The sequence below is a fragment of the Crocodylus porosus genome, unplaced genomic scaffold, assembly GCF_001723895.1.
Source record: "Crocodylus porosus isolate Cpor-Errol unplaced genomic scaffold, CroPor_comp1, whole genome shotgun sequence".
NCBI classification, from domain to species: Eukaryota; Metazoa; Chordata; order Crocodylia; family Crocodylidae; genus Crocodylus; species Crocodylus porosus.
In genome coordinates this window covers 17217214-17233183 of record NW_017728886.1, presented here as the reverse complement: position 1 = coordinate 17233183, position 15970 = coordinate 17217214, and positions in this window count along the sequence as shown.

The window sequence follows — 15970 nt, the reverse complement described above, 5'->3', positions numbered from 1 at the left end:
GAGTAAATTGGATGCTTATCTTGCTGGGATCCTATAACCCCAGCTGACTTCCTGCCCTTCAGGCGGGGGACTGGACTCAATGGTCTTCCAAGGTCCCTTCCAGCTCTAATAATGTCTATGAAATCTATGAAGGTAGTTCAAGCACCTACATTGAACACCTTCAAGAGCAAATTGGATGCTTATCTTGCTGGGATCCTATGACCCCAGGTGACTTCCTGCCCTTCAGGCGGGGGACTGGACTCAATGGTCTTCCAAGGTCCCTTCCAGCTCTAATAATGTCTATGAAATCTATGAAAATTGTCACAGCACACTATCACAACTGGTGCCTGTGAACAAATATTAAAGTATTGTAGTTTGACAGAACTTACTCCACCCCGATGCCGTCCTTCAGAATCTTTTATATGCCAACTAATTCATCTTCATCCCCAACATGAAGAAGTTAAGTAATAGCACTATGGTGACACAGAGAGGTTAAATAGTGGTAACGTTGCCCAAGGCCACAGGGGGAGTTGGCATCAGAACCATAACCAACACTCCAGCCCTGCCCTGTCCCTAAGCCCTGTGATCAAGCTGCTAAGTATCTGTCTCTAACTATAAAAGCACTACATACATGGCAGGAAAGCCGTGTCTTGTCAAGGGGCATGGTAGGGGAGAAGGGCTATAATGATACGTCTTTACTTGTGATTCTATTTTTATATTTGTATTTCAGGTACATTTATAGGACAAACATTTGAAAAGTGATTGGAGAGGAAATCACTGGGAGTGAGGTGAGCAGGTGCTATAGAACATCCCACTAGACAAGGCCATTAGGCCTTTTAAAACATCAAAATACCTCTGACAATCTGACCGCATATACCAAATTTTCTCAAAAATGTGACACAAGAGAAATTCGAAGTCACTTGTGTGCTTTTGAAAATTTTGCCCACAGCAGTCACTTTGCTGCCCAAGTTTGTTCTAGGAAATTACTTTTTTTATACCTTGCTTCAGTGCATTGTAAATCTTTTCATTTCATCAATGAAATCTTGTTGTACTGAACACTGAATTGTAAATCTATTTTTTTCTCATCTTCACTGGCAACTGTTGCTCCAGAGCTGTACATACAGATCTTCCTAAAATAGTTAGAATGGAGCCAAAAGGCATTGCAAGAGCTCGGGTCTGTTCCTCCAACAGAATGCCATGGGCTGGTCACTAAGAGCTATCACTTGCTCCAGCCCTCTTAAATCCCAAATATTATTTTCTAAGGCCTCAGTCCCCAAGCATTTAAGACTTAATGACACATCAATAGGTGAATTAATGCACTTTCCCTAATGCATATTAAATGTACTACTTCTAATGTGAGGTACTTAATAAATGCGCATTAGGCTGCCCTATTTTACTGAGCATTAGTGTAATAGCCTTTTTTTACATGCCACTTTAATGCGCAGTAAAATAGGCTAAATTAGACATTAAAGCACATGTGTAGCTAAGCCCAGTAAATATTAATTTGTAAGTGCTGTCAATCGGCTCCCCTCCCACAGAATCAGCGACTTAATATTAAAATAATTACATGTAAGCAGTTTAAGCACAGAAACATGTTCCATTTAGCTCAGCCATTTACGTGTCTCAGTTTCAGCACAGTGAATTGTGCTCCATTACTTCAATTATTTATGCCAGTGACACGATTTTGTGAAATGACAGGTTTTCAATCACAGCCTATTAGGTAGGCAAGAGCAATTGCAGACCAGCTGTCAACATGAAAAATGAAGTAAAAAGACTGGCCAGCTGGGGTTGAATAATGCAAACCAAATGTAGTACCCATTTGAAATGTAGATGTTCTCAGATCTGGGTTTCAAGCATCCACTCAACCACTCAGGTTTCCTGAGTCTGTCCACTCTGCTCAGTCCTCAGGGCTCTTGCTTCCCTGAGCCTGCATTGAAGCGGGGTGGTTGGTGGGAAAGGCACCGGCCTGTTCTGCTGTGTTTCTTGGCACGTTCTTTCCATTCTAGTGTTAGCTTACGCTAGAAAAATGCTGATGACAGGTCCTGAGTCTGATTTAGTTGCAAGCATAAATGAGAACCAGCAGTCATTTTTTAAACCTGATGTTAACACCAACTCACCCCAATTTTCTAGCACAGGGTGCTTTCTAAAGCACTAGACTGGAGAGTGTTTCAGTTCTATTCTTCTATGACCAGTCACCACCAGGTGCTGAATTTTAGTTCCCAGCCTACTAAACATAGATGTTCCTGAGCTTCCCTTGCTCTGTCTCTTTCTTTGCCACCCCCTTCCTGGACATACGCTGTCTGTCAGTTACCCCTTCATAGAAGTAGAGCATCATGGGGCACTCAGTTGTCTTAGGTCCCCCAAGCAAGAGCTGACATGTAAAGGCACCCCCATAAGTTAACCATGCCCTTACAGAGCCTCACTCTTGTGGGTGCTTTAGGCTGAGTTCATCACTCTGGGGACACAAGATAGTGGCAACAGATAACACAGAGATTTAGCAAAGGTTTCTAGTACAAGTATCACAAGAAATACAGAGATTTTTCCTGTCATTTTGGGGGATCTGGGGCATTTTGAGTGTTTTGGAACTTTTCAGCATCTTTGGCTGGTCCCTGTAGTCAACAAATACATAAACCCCCCAAAATCTCTCCCTCCAAAAAGGTGGTGTTTCTCTTCTGTTTGGGGATTTCCCCTCTTTGCAGACCATACTAGTTCCTTGGTTAGGGCAACCTTCTTTAGCATTGTCTTGCACAGGTAGACACATTAAAGGTCAATGAGTCTTGATAAATCGCTCACCCCTCAGCCTTTTTCCTTAGCATAAGGAAAACGAAGCAAAAATATAACACAAATAATCACAAGGGCATAAAGAACTCAAACCTCAAGCAGAATTCATAAACTGCCCAAAGACAGACCCCTTCACATAGCATGGCTGTAGCGCAACAAGACATGTCCTATGGGTTAGCTCTTTCTCCTCTGCATGAAACGCTCCTTGATTTTCCACTTTCCCATAACCTTCAGCAATGCCAAGTGCAGTTGAGAGTCACATACGAGGAAGGGAAAGTACGGAGATAAGAGAGAGAAGCTTATAGTAGAGCAACTACTTAAATTATGAGGAGGCCACTCTGCATGAGGATTCAGTGTAGATTGTGCCACTGGAAACTGTAAAAACTGGCTTCCTGTTTAGTTCAGAACTTAGTTGCTCACAGCAGAAGTATTTGTCTTTTATTTGGCATTTTAACAAACAGAAACCAAATATGCAGGGTCAGAATCAGCACCCAAACTATATAACAGTGTATTAATATAATAAAAACTTTCATGTTTTGTCTTTTTCCTCAACCAGCAGACAGAAGAAGACCACCCCACCCAAACTACCACCTCAGACAAATCTTTGAGAAATGCCTTGCAGCTCAGGTTCTAAGGGACAAGCTGGAGGAAATTAAGTCCAGACTTGAGTACTGCCTATAGATAACACCTTCATGTAGTACAAATCCCTGACCACAATGAGAGGAGCAGACAGAGCACAGAGTAAATTTTTTATCAAGCTGCTGAAGCTGAAATAATATAGTAAAGCCACCAAAGCACACCATGTGAAGACTGTTAGACATCTTCAGTAACAGCTCAACAAGGAAAGCTAAAGATTCAGAGACTGGCCCTATATTCTTGTTTAGTGTCTACAAGAGGATGTTGATGCTACTTAGAGACAGTATGTGGTACTGTAAAAAAATTAAATAAAACCAGTGGCAATGAGAATAGATCATGAGCACTCAAAGAGAGCTACTCTGTCCTAAAGAATGGATCTCATCTATGTGTTACTAGACCTTCAGAAACTGTACTGCCTGAGTCAAAAGCTGGAGGTAATGTTATTTGAAGGCAACAAGTTGTCTCTGTTGTTCACGACAGTCTCCCAACATGTCTACTGTATACGACCCATCAGTAGAATGTACTTTGATAAGAATAGCATGGGCTGTTTATCAAGCTGCTGAGGCTGTAAAGCCACAGAGACACGGGACTGAAAAGAAAATTATCATTGCATATGATCTTTCTTATTCTTGAAAATGCTGCAGGACTTCTCGGAACCTGAAGAAATTTGCAACAACAGCTCTTAATTAGAAGGGAATGTTAAGGTTTTGACTGCTCAGGTGCTCATTTGGCTATGATTTTCTAGTCCTGAAGATAAATTGGGATCTCATATACAGTTTAATTGAAAATGAATTGGAGCTTAAATTATATACTACACCACCAAATTAGTGTGAAGAAACTTGAAGGTTATGTTTTCTTTCTTTTTTCTTAGACTCTGAATAAGATTCCTAGTTTTGGCACCCAGCTGAGTCTGTGCAAAATTATTGGAGAGATGCTAGAATTCATTAAAATGAATTATACATCAAGATGATTCCCTGTATCTAGTTTGTACTTCAGAACAAAGTCACATTCAGCTTTTCATTTAAATTTCAGGTCAGTTCTTAAATTCTCTCAAGTCAGCATGAATGCTTTGAGTAAACCCTTCCTGGCAGCATTATTTCTTCTTCAGACAATAATTCAACTGACAGTTCTGTAAGAAAGGTTAATTTCAAGATCATCAATAGTAATGTTTCTTAATTTATATTAATACACAGCTTAGTTGTGCATTGGCTTGACTTAAATACAATATAATGCAAAATTGTCCTAGATCTGAATTTCAAATTCATTGTAGTGTATACTAGGCCCCAGATTGGTGAATCTCAACTGGGCTTCTGTGAGATCCCTTCAGGGGTGCTGCAAACAGAGGTGCTGTTGCCACTGAGGCATCCAGGTACAAGTACTCCATGAACAGGGCTCTCTGATAACCTGAAAGCACACAGAGCTGGCTCAGGCTGTAGTCCTTCCCCACCTGTCTCTGCCCCTCCCACCCTGCCCCCCCACTTCTCTCAAACCCAGAGGTGTGTGGGACAGTTCAACTTGCATGCCTCTGCTTCCAGGAGGGTAGAAAGCAGGACTAGAAAGGGCTACAGCCTGAGCCAGCTCTCCTGTCTTGCTAGCAGAGGTTATCCTGAGCTAATGCAGCACAGGTGTGTGCATATGCCACAACACTTCCCAGTCTGGCTGTGCAGCGGGCATGTAGGGCAGTTTTACCTGGACACAGTAGTAGCACCCAGTTGAGAAGCACCAAGGTAAACTGAGGCAGCACCAACAGTGATTCCTAACCAGCAGTGCTACCATATTCAAAAAAGTGGTAAGAGTAGTGACTGAAAAGGTAGAGACTCACTGCCCTGGGTGAATTACAGCAGAGCTGCAATTGCCTGGCTGTTTTGCTGGAAGAACTAAAAATAAATATCTGAATTTCCACTTCACCTTATTTTCTAATCCAACGTATTGCACAGAAATTACATCCTAGTGTTGATCCTATTATTATCACTGCTTAATCTGGAACAAGCAACTGTCACAGTGATGAACACTGTTTTTCCTTATCTTCATTGCTTTTTCAGCTGCTGCCAAATATCCACTGAATATATCAAGTAGATTATTATGGTGTTGCCATTTATGACACTATTATTCTTTTGTTAAGCTTTTGTCAGCACTGTTAGTATAAACCTCTGTATGCAGGGCCCTATAACAGGGAAGTAAAACGTTTGCTCCAGGGCTAAAAGCTTTGCATAGTATGTCTCAGTCAGTGATATTTTTGGAAAATCAATTTTCTTTCAAAAACAAAATGTATGTATTTTCTCAGTTTAAAATAGTTTGTGTGTAGCACTGTCTATCTCCTAGCCCTTGAACTGGAAATTGTTAATAGTGATCCTCTTTCAAGTTCAATAGTGGGAGCTTTTACACTTCATCATGTTGTAAGATATATTGCAAATTAGAAGATGTACAGTGTACATCAATGTTTTGGAAATCTAATCCTGGCTGTGCCTTCCTGACTCACTGTGTAACCTAGGACTAATTACCTAGAGTGTTAGAGGTATCTAGGGGCTGCAAGAGGCAGATGGACACCTTGCTGGGTTTTCAAAAGCAGATAGGCCCTTTGGACTCAATGGAAATTAGGGGGCTGGGTGCTTTTGAAAATCCTCCTAAACGTCCAAGTATATCCTTAGGAGCCTAAGTACCTGCTAAAAGCTGCTCGTGTTTTCGATGCTTCTGCTCACCGTTCTGTATCATGGGTATAATAAATTAACATTTGTCTGCCTCAGAAATTGGGGAACTTAATTAGCATTCGTCAAGCCCATCCTTTTTCTTCAGTGGAAAGTGCTATTTGAGTGTAATCACAATTATTAAAATAAAAAGAAATCTGGACAAACATAGGTTTCTTCCTCCTTATGACCTTTAGCACCATCATATCCGAGCACTTCCCACACATCCCTCAGGTTGTCTTCAAAATACTCTTGCTGATCTACTTTATTGATTTATGAAAGAATACATTTCCCTAAGTTTTCCTCCCTTGTGAACCTCAGCAATGAGCTAAAAGCCACAGGCTTTGATCTGAGTGAGAGAGGATATTTTCCACATTTCTCCGACAAATTAGAATGATAAACTGACGTGAGGAGCCCTATTCCAGATCCTAGGATTATATGTGGATTACGTGATGGAAGATAAAAGATGAGAGACAGCAGTTCACCTAAGTGTTTGAAAAGCAGAAAAAGGTGTTAATAAACAGAGGAAGCACTGCTGCAAATCAGGCATAGCGGCTCTAAGAAAGGCTTGATTCATATTTAAAGAAAAGGGCTATTCTGTATGTTTACATGCCATCACCAGCCATTGGCAAGAGGGGAAGAGTCCCCTCATTTTGAGACACCATCTATGTTAATTCCAAAAGGACCTCTTTTCAACTCAAATTTGGTATCTCCTTTACTTATATTGTCATAACTGATTTACCTCAGAAATACAGAGTCATGAACCTGAAACTAGAGAGAGACTGAATGAAGGAATGAATCCTACACTGTTTAAAGTTTCCCATGTTGAATATGTCTTACATTTTAGATTTTGGTCGAACATGGCCTCTGTATCTGCAAAAGCAAGCAGACAGGCAAAAAGATGTTGTAACATCTGAGACACACAATTATGAGAGTCTAGGCAGTGTCTTCAGTTATACGAATGGAGCAGAAAGGTTGTATCCTAGTGGTGATGCAGAAAGAAGCTGCAAGATTGAAACAGGTGTGAGGATCTAGAGCGAGCTTTCATCCAAGATGGGTGCATCTACATGAGATGCTCTGTTCCTGTAGCATGAGCTACGGCAATGTAGCATTGGTGAGCACTAGCCGTGATGCTGTTGCTGCTGTGCAGTAGGCTTGAAAACAGCCTGTGTGTTGCTGGGTACCAATTGCATACCAGCTGCACCGCTGGATAATAACTGTGTACCAACCACGCAGTACCAACTATGCAGTCAGGGGCATGTGTAAGCATGCCTGATGATACCTAGTTACAGGCCCAAATGGATAGCGCTGTGTCCAATGAGGAAAGAGCTCTGTATTCATAGTTGTGTTGGGCTTGAGATGAGGTGTAAACACCAATGAAGAGATGTCAGAGAGGCAGGCTGAGATTTGAGTATGAATAGGAGCAGAGAAATAGGTTTGTGAGTCTGAACCTTGAACTCGTTGCTTACCTAGTTGAAATGCACAATTGTGAAGGTTCAGGTTGATACCCACCTATAACAATATGTTTTGGAAAGAGATGTATTTTGCTAGTGGAAGTATGTCTGAATAACTTATAATCTTATCTGCATTGGCTATAAAATAGTTCTTTTTGGCAAGCTTTGAAGAATAAACGTCACTGGGTAGACTTCTAGCAGAAACTGAACACGCAGGAGGTACAGCAGTGACAGAGGGAACTTGTTTAAAGATCTGTTACATACTACCCAAGCTCTCAATTTGAATCCTGCAGAGCCCAGCTTCCCAATTCTAATTAAAAATTAGCTGGCTTCTGAATCTGACAAGAACCATAGACCCAAATTTTTCATTACCAGGGATCCTGTTTTTTCCTGATAAAAAACTGCAAATTCTCTGATAAAAACCCCAATAAAAATGTCGGGCAATCCTCATGATCATTTTATAACGGCTCATACCAACCCTATGGGGTTGGTATGAGCAAGCTGCCATATTACCCCCCTAAAACGCCCCGGTACCACCAGTTGTGTCTTCTCAACACCTTCTGCCCCTTCATGCAATATTCGATATAAAAGATGTCGCCTTACCTCTAGCCTAGGATACCGCTCTGGGGCAGGAACCGACAGCTCCTCCATAGTTTCTGTCAGGGTGGCCCGCATCTCCTGTATTTCTTCGTCTTCTTCTTGAGCCTCCCGAAACTGTGGACTACTGGTTAAGTTCTGGAAGTCCAGGGTCTCCGCTGCACCCTCCGTGGCTCCTTCTTCTTCTCTCTCTCCCCACCATCCTTCATGTCTTTTTAATCGCCGGCGACTTTTCTCTAAGTCACAAACCCTCTCTAGGGTGTCATACAAGGGTCCCCGACCCAGCAGCATAAAACCAGCTAAGCGGGGGGCTAAACCCACCAGGAGCTCTCCCTTGTGCTCCATTGCCTCCACACAGACCCACTACCAGCGGAAGTCTTGTTCCTCCCCGTGTAAACACAAGACCCGGATGGGTGTTTCCTTCTGCTCTGGGCAGGGCATCACCAAGTCAGCCCTAATCAGGGATTGTGCACACCCTGAATCTAAAATGGCACGAAGGGACAGACCATCAACACGCACGTGTATAGTAGGTCTCTCCCAAATTATTCCTTCTCCGCCGACCCCAAAACTACAATCCATGGGTTCGACATGAGTCGTCTCTTTAGAGGCTGTTGATACACTCCTCAGTGGGGGATTGGGCTGCTACCTCTCGTTCGTCGGAGCTGAGCACTCCTTTGCAACATGTCCTTTCCCTCCACACCGGAAGCATATGACATCTCGAGCCAATCTCTTAAAAGGAGGTAGTCGTCTCTCCACGTCTCTCTGATTTGGCTGGGGCGGCAGGGAAACCCTCTTTTCTTTAGGATAATATACTTCCGAGGCCACGAAAGCTTCCGCCAGCTTCAATGCCCCTTCGCAAGTAGTCGTTGTACCTTTTCTTCCAGGTCATTCAAGAACTGTTCTAGTATTATTTGGTCGGCTAATGTCTCGCTATCGCAGGTTTCCAGATTTATCCATTTAGCGAAAGTATCTCTCAGGTACTGCAATAACAACCTCGGATGTTTGTCCTCCAACCCCTTCTCGGCCCTAAATAGGTGCCGATAGTGTTCCGGATTGAGCTCAAACCTATATAATATCGCCTTTTTAATGGCTTCATAGTCTCGGGACTCTTCCCTTGAGAGGGCTCTATAGGCGGCCTGAGCCTTTCCCACGACCAGCGTACCTAGCTGGCTGGCCCAATACCTCTTGTCGAGACCTGTCAGAATAGCATGCCTCTCAAAGGCCTCTATGTACGCTTCCGGATCGTCTTCATTTGTCATCCTGGGCATCTTAAAGGTCGACAAGCCATGTCGGAGCCAGTCTTGCTGGCGCCCCAGCATTTGTTGTTGTACATCTACAATCTGGGTGAGCATTTCCAGATTTTGACTTAGCATGTCAGAAGGGTTCCCGGCTGCGGACTGCATTGTCGGTTGTTCGTCCCCGCCCGATTCCTCTGGATGGTTCCCGGCCAATGCACCACTTTGCACCCGTCAGGCCTCGATCATATGGTCCCTCGCCACCCGGCCCTGGGACTTGATGATAACTTTTCGCTCCATCCCTTAAAGGTATGGGGCCACGATCTCCTGCCTCAGGTGGTCTTCTCCCCTCCTTATCCCGCCTGCCACAACTTTGATGGTATCTCAGTGGTGGAGGGGTCTGACCGGCTGATTCCGGCTGCCCCAAGGCCGAGGCGTGATGGTCTTCGCGAGGCTCCAACCTCCCCTGTACCTCGTCCTATACCCAGCCTCGACGGCGTGCTATTGTTGTTGTCAGCGGCTAACCCTCTCTCTGTGTGGGGTTCCTCCTGGTTCCTGCTGGAGCCTGGAGGAGGGCTAAGTAAACCCAGGCCCCCTTGACTCTTACACCCTTAGTAGCCCTGTCTCACTCTAACTCCGGCATCCGAAAAAATAAATAATAATAATTAACCCACCGAAAGGATACGGGCACCACAATTGTATGCCCCTTCTCAACACTCCCTAGATCACTACCTAGGAGCGCCTAGTAGTAGCGTGCTCCCCTTTACCAACTACCCCTTAGGGCTGCCTTACTCAGCCCGTGGGGTACTCTCACGCGTGTCTGCCCTCAATGTCCTTCAGTAAAGGAACCATCCCTTGATGGGCTCCTGCCTGGGTCCTCTGTCCCAGACATGAGGGTCTTAGCTGGCCCCTTGCTTGGATACCTCTTTTCCTGTAGATCTGCCGACCTCCGCCTCTGTTGACGAGGTCCCTCCTGTAGGCTCTCTTCGTGGCCTGAGGGTTATATATAGTCGAGATACCTGGGTCTTTCTCAGTCCGACGGCAGCGTCTCTACTTGGGCACAGCTCAGGACCCTTTTCTGACCTGTGAGCTGCGTTCCCCGGCTCCTCCACCTCCTTGGTGGGTCCAGGGGTTCTCCTTTCGATGCTCTCTCGCCACCTTTCCTCCCCCTCTTTCCCAGCTGCTTCCCCTTTAAAAAAAACTGCGGCTAACGAGCTGCGCGGGTCCCGCTGCCGCTTCCAGCTCCGCCGCGGTTCCTGCAGCCGGTAAGATGTTTTTATTCATTTCTCCTTTCCTCTCACTCTCCCTGGGGTGTACTGTCCCCCAGGTTTCCCCTTTAGCCCTTCGGGGTTCATATCTTCCCCTTGCCTCGGGACAGCATGACAAGGTACGGTTGGCCTTCCTGACCATATCCTCACACTGGCAGCCCATGTTCATCTTGGAATCAATAATGACTCCAAGATCCTTTTCTGCATCTATGCTGACAAGAAGAGAGTTCCCCAGCTTGTAGGTATGCTGCTGGTTCTTTCTCCCTAGGTGTAGTATCTTGCACTTGTCAGTATTGAAACCCATCCTGTTCTCATCTGCCCAACCCTGTGACCTGTCCAGATCTAGTTGCAGCCTGTCCCTCTCCTCTAGCGTGCCCACTTCTCCCTACATCTTAGTGTCATCCACGAATTTGAACTAGGTGCTTTTCACCCCCTCATCCAAGTCGCTGATTAAGATGTTAAACTGTGCAGGCCCAAGGACCGAGCCCTGGGGAACCCCACTGCCCACATCCCTCCAGGCTGAAACCACATTGGCCCTTTTCCAGTCTTCTGGCACCTCACCAGAGCACCATGAGTTCTTGTAAAGCTGTGCCAGGGGTCCCACAATGACCTCTGCTAATTTCCTCAGCACTCTGGGGTGGAGATCATCAGGACCTGCTGATTTGAACATGTCTAGTCCCACCAGAAGTTCCCTGACTAGGTCCTCACTGACCCTGGGCCTGGCTGCACCTCCCCTGGGTCCATCAGGGATCCTGGTGGGGGAGATGACTCGGTCCCTGCTCAGAAAAATGGAGGCAAAGAAATTGTTAAAGAGGTTATCTTTGTCATCTGGTGTGACCACCAGATTTTCTAGCGTGTCCTACAGAGGCCCCACATTACCCAGTACCTTCTTTTTACCCTTATGTATTTAAAAAAGGACTTCTTGTTATCTTTGATCTGGGTTGCTAGTCTCAGTTCTGTCTCCACTTTAGTCTACCAGCCCTCCTACAATCTCAAGCAATGGAGTTATAATCCTCCTTGGTGATGGCCTATCGCTTCCAGTGGGTGTATGCCTCCTTTTTAGCTTTGAGACATTCCTGGATTCTTTTGGTGAGCCATGGGAGCTTTTGAGCACTCTTGCCCCCTTTGATCCACATCAGGATTGTCACCCTTTGGGCTTGGAGGATCGTCTCCTTAAGGAACGGCCACTCTTCTTGGACTCCCAACTCCCCTCCCCTCTGGGACCCCAGTGCCTCCCCGACTAGTCTCCTCACCTCATTGAAATCCACCCTCCTGAAGTCCAGAGCTGCTATCTTGCTGCAGGCCTTTGACACTCTGCACTGGATGGTGAATTCCAGTAGGCAATGATCGCTATTGCCCAGGTGGTCGAGAACCCGCAGTCCACTCACTAGGTCATCGCCTGTGGCCACGACCAGGTCCAACAAGGCATTTCCCCTGGTGGGACTGTGCACCTCCTCGGTTAGATGGAGGTCCTGTATCTCAGCTAGGAACCTACATGACCGGTCAGACACGGCTGATTGCTCTTCCCATCAGATGTCTGGATAGTTTAGGTCACCCATGATGACCACATCCCTTGACTTAACTGCCTCCGTGAGCTGATCTGAGATTTCCTGGTCCAAGTCTTCCCCTGGTTGGGTGGTCTGTAGTACACCCCCACTGTTATCCCTCTCCCCCTAACCCCCTTGTTTTCTGACCCATAGCACTTCAGTCTGCCCCTCCTCTGACCCAGTGCTGTTTGTTGAGGATGTGTATTGCTCTTTGACATAGAGTGCCACACCCCTACCTCTCCTCCCCATTCTATCCCTCCGATACAGCCGTTAGCCCTTGATGTTTACTGCCCAGTCGTGCGTTGGATCCCACCATGTTTCAGTGAGCCCCACTATGTCTGGGTTTGTGTTAGCTAGCAGGAGGGCAAGTTCCTCCTGCTTGTTCCCCATACTATGAGCATTAGTGCAGAGGCATTTAAGGCTTCCTGAAGGTGTATGCACCTCCCTCCTAATCCCAGGACTATCTGGGCCCCTGTCTCTTACCTGGGTATTACTTGTGCTCATTGCTTGTCCTGGCTGGGCTGTTCTTGTTGGTGTCTCTTGGTTCGGTGTTCAGTGGCTCCCTCCATCCTCATCCTCCCCTTCCCCCAACAAGCCTAGTTTAAAGCCTGCCGGAGGAGATCAACCAACCTGAAAGAGAACACATGCTCATCTTTGGGGGAGAGGTGAAGACCATCCCACCCAAGCATGTGTCTTGTCCTGAAGTATTGTCTGCTCTCCACCCGCTCCCCCAGCAACTTGCAGGCTGGAACTCTGCCAGCCTGCAGAGAGCTCTTTGCAAAAGTGCAAAATCCACATTTCTCCATTAAAATGAAAAATCAGTGCTTTACTTGGGTAAAGGGGAAAGCCTCATTTTTTTCCGTTTTTCTGTGGGAAACAGAAAACCCGGATCTCTGGTCATTATCTTAGACCTCGTGTATTCATTGGCAACTGTGCAAAGTGAGGTACAAAGACTAGTGGCATTTTACACCTACTGTGTACTCCTAACCCACAGATATAATGACTACCTACAATGTATAGCAGCTGGGAAGCAAACCTGCAATGTTATTCTGAAATCTATGGTTAATCATTTTCACAACTGGACATCGATTACAGAACACTTTGATTTTATCATCAGGGTGGAGTGGCAATACGTAAGATATCATATTTACTCAAATGGGGGAAGGGGAAAGCTCCTCATCTTACATTTCCATACAAGGAAACCTCAGTAAGAATAGTACCTATCATTAAACTGCTTCCAAAAACAGCTTGCAATTGGTAATGAAAACCAACTGTGGAGTTGACTCAATGCAGCCAACACCAGGCATGACTATAAACATTTTTTTTAAATAAATGTTTTGTGTTCCAAGCCAAATCAGCCAAATCAAGACCAAATCCATGAGTCACTCCAGAACCATAAGTGGCCCTGTAACTGGCAGACATCCTTCATCCCCACCATGGGCTTTGGATATTTCCAAAGTCTTTTGGCAGGCATCCTATGTGCAGGCCCAAACCCAGAGGCTTGGGGTTTGGATGTCTCCAAGTTTCACCTGCCCTCAGCCATATGGCCACAGAAGCAAGCTAGAGAGGAGCCTGCCATTTCCATAAAGTGGGCTTTAAGCCCCAACAACTCAGCGGGTACTAAACCACACTAGAAGAACAGTTATTCCCAGGAATGCTTAAGGAAAACCGCCTTCATGGACTCAGATGCATAGTGCTTCCCCTGCCACAAGGGTAGGTTAGTACAGCCCAAGCATGACTATAAACTGCATGGCTCATATTAGGCAAACATGCGAATAAGATACAGAGTAGTGCTTGTTGCACTCAGTCCCCCTCCGCGCTCTTTTTCAAATCCTGGTAAGCCACTACACTGAATACATTTCATCTTCCTTTTCAGTCCCACAGCTGAGCTGTGTCTTTCTTTTCCATTTCCAATGATTCCTGTTTCTTCACCAGCCTTAAATGTCTGGCAAACATCACCAAATGAGGCCACAAACCCAGAATCAGAGAATCAGAGAATGTTAGGGTTGGAAGGGACCAACTGCCTGCTCAGTGCAGGACCATCCCCAAGTAGATAATCCCAGCCAAAGCTTTGTCCAGCTGGGTTTTGAAAACCTCCAAGGATGGAGCTTCCACCCCGTTTCTAAGTACCTCTTTGTACCAGTGTTTTACTACCCTCCTAGTGAGAAAATTCTTCCAAATATCTAACCTGAACTTTCCTTGCTGCAACTTGAGACCATTGCTCCTTGTTCTGTCATCTGCCACCACTGAGAACAGTCCAGCTCCATCCTCTTTGTAACCCCTTTCAGGTAGCTGAAAGCTGTTATTAAATCCTCCCTAAATCTTCTCTTCTCTAAACTAAATAAGCCCAGCTCCCTCAGCCTCTTCTCAGAAGTCACGTGCCCCAGCCCTCTCACCATTTTTGTCACCCTCTGCTGGAATCTCTCCAGTTTGTCCACATCCTTTCTGCCCATGAGTTCCCTGAATGAGTTGAAGTCTGCTTTTCTGAAGTCCAGGGTCCTTATTCTACTGCTCTCCATCCTTCCTTTCCTCAGGATCCTGAACTCGATCATCTCATGGTCATTGCTGCCCAAGTTGCTGTGCACTACCACATTCCCCACCAATTCTTCCCTGTGTGTGAGCAGCACGTCAAAAACAGCATGGCCTCTAATTGGCTTCTCCAGCACTTGCACTGGGAAGTAGTCCCCAACAGTTTCCAAAAACTTCCTGGATTGCCTGTGCACTGCTGTATTGCCCTCCCAACAGATGTCAGGGTGATTGAAGTCCCCCATAAGAACCAGGGCTTGTGATTAGGAAACTTCCACTAGCTGTTTGAAAAAAGCCTCATCCAACACTTCCTCCTGGTCTGGTGGTCTATAGCAAACACTATGACATCACACTTGTTGCTCTCCCCTCTGACCCTAACCCAGAGACTCTCAACGGATTTATCTACAGCTTCATACTGGAGCTCTGAGCAGTCATATGGCTCTTTTACATGAAGTGCAACTCCTTCTCCTCTTCTCCCCTGCCTGTCCTTCCTGAACAGTTTGTACCCATCCATGACAGTGCTCCAGTCATGCAAACTCCCTCCAAGTCTCTGTTATTCCAATTATGTCACAGTTCTGTGACTGAGCAAGGACGCCCACTTCTTCCTGCTATCACATCATATGTGATTAGTGTGTCTCTGCCCTCCATGAGGTGGAGCCAGACCAGGTTGCCCTGTACCTCATCTGCATATAAATGTTTGGAGGGGGTAGAGGGCAAGGCGAGCCCATGGATATCCAGGGGTCAAAAAAAACCAAGGGAAAAAAAAGCAGAACAACGCATGCATGGGCAGTGCTCCCTTGCAGCATGGAAAATGTTTAAATGTGAGGTATGGGGAGCTCCAGGTGTATTTGTGGCTCCACATACCACACAACTGTGTTTGTCTGGACATGGCCCAATTGTTTAAAAATGACCATGGGACACTTTAACTAAAGCTTATTCAATGAGCTTTAGTTAAAGCTTCCCTTAGGCCATTTTGAACTGTGACGGGGGAGGGGGGGACTTAATACACATGACACTGTAGCAATACTAGAGCATTGCAATTAGAATGTGTGCATGTCTATATGCAGCCACAGGGGAGTCTAATTTCCACCTGACATGATTGAAAATGCTGCTGTTGTAGATAAAACATGTCAGTTATACTCAATACTAGAATATGATTCATTACTAGACTGTGTTTAAGAAAAAGAATTGCTGCTCATCTGTCCCTGGCTATAACAACTGTAGTGTTTTCCACTGCACTGTGCAGAGCACTCAGCTGGGAAG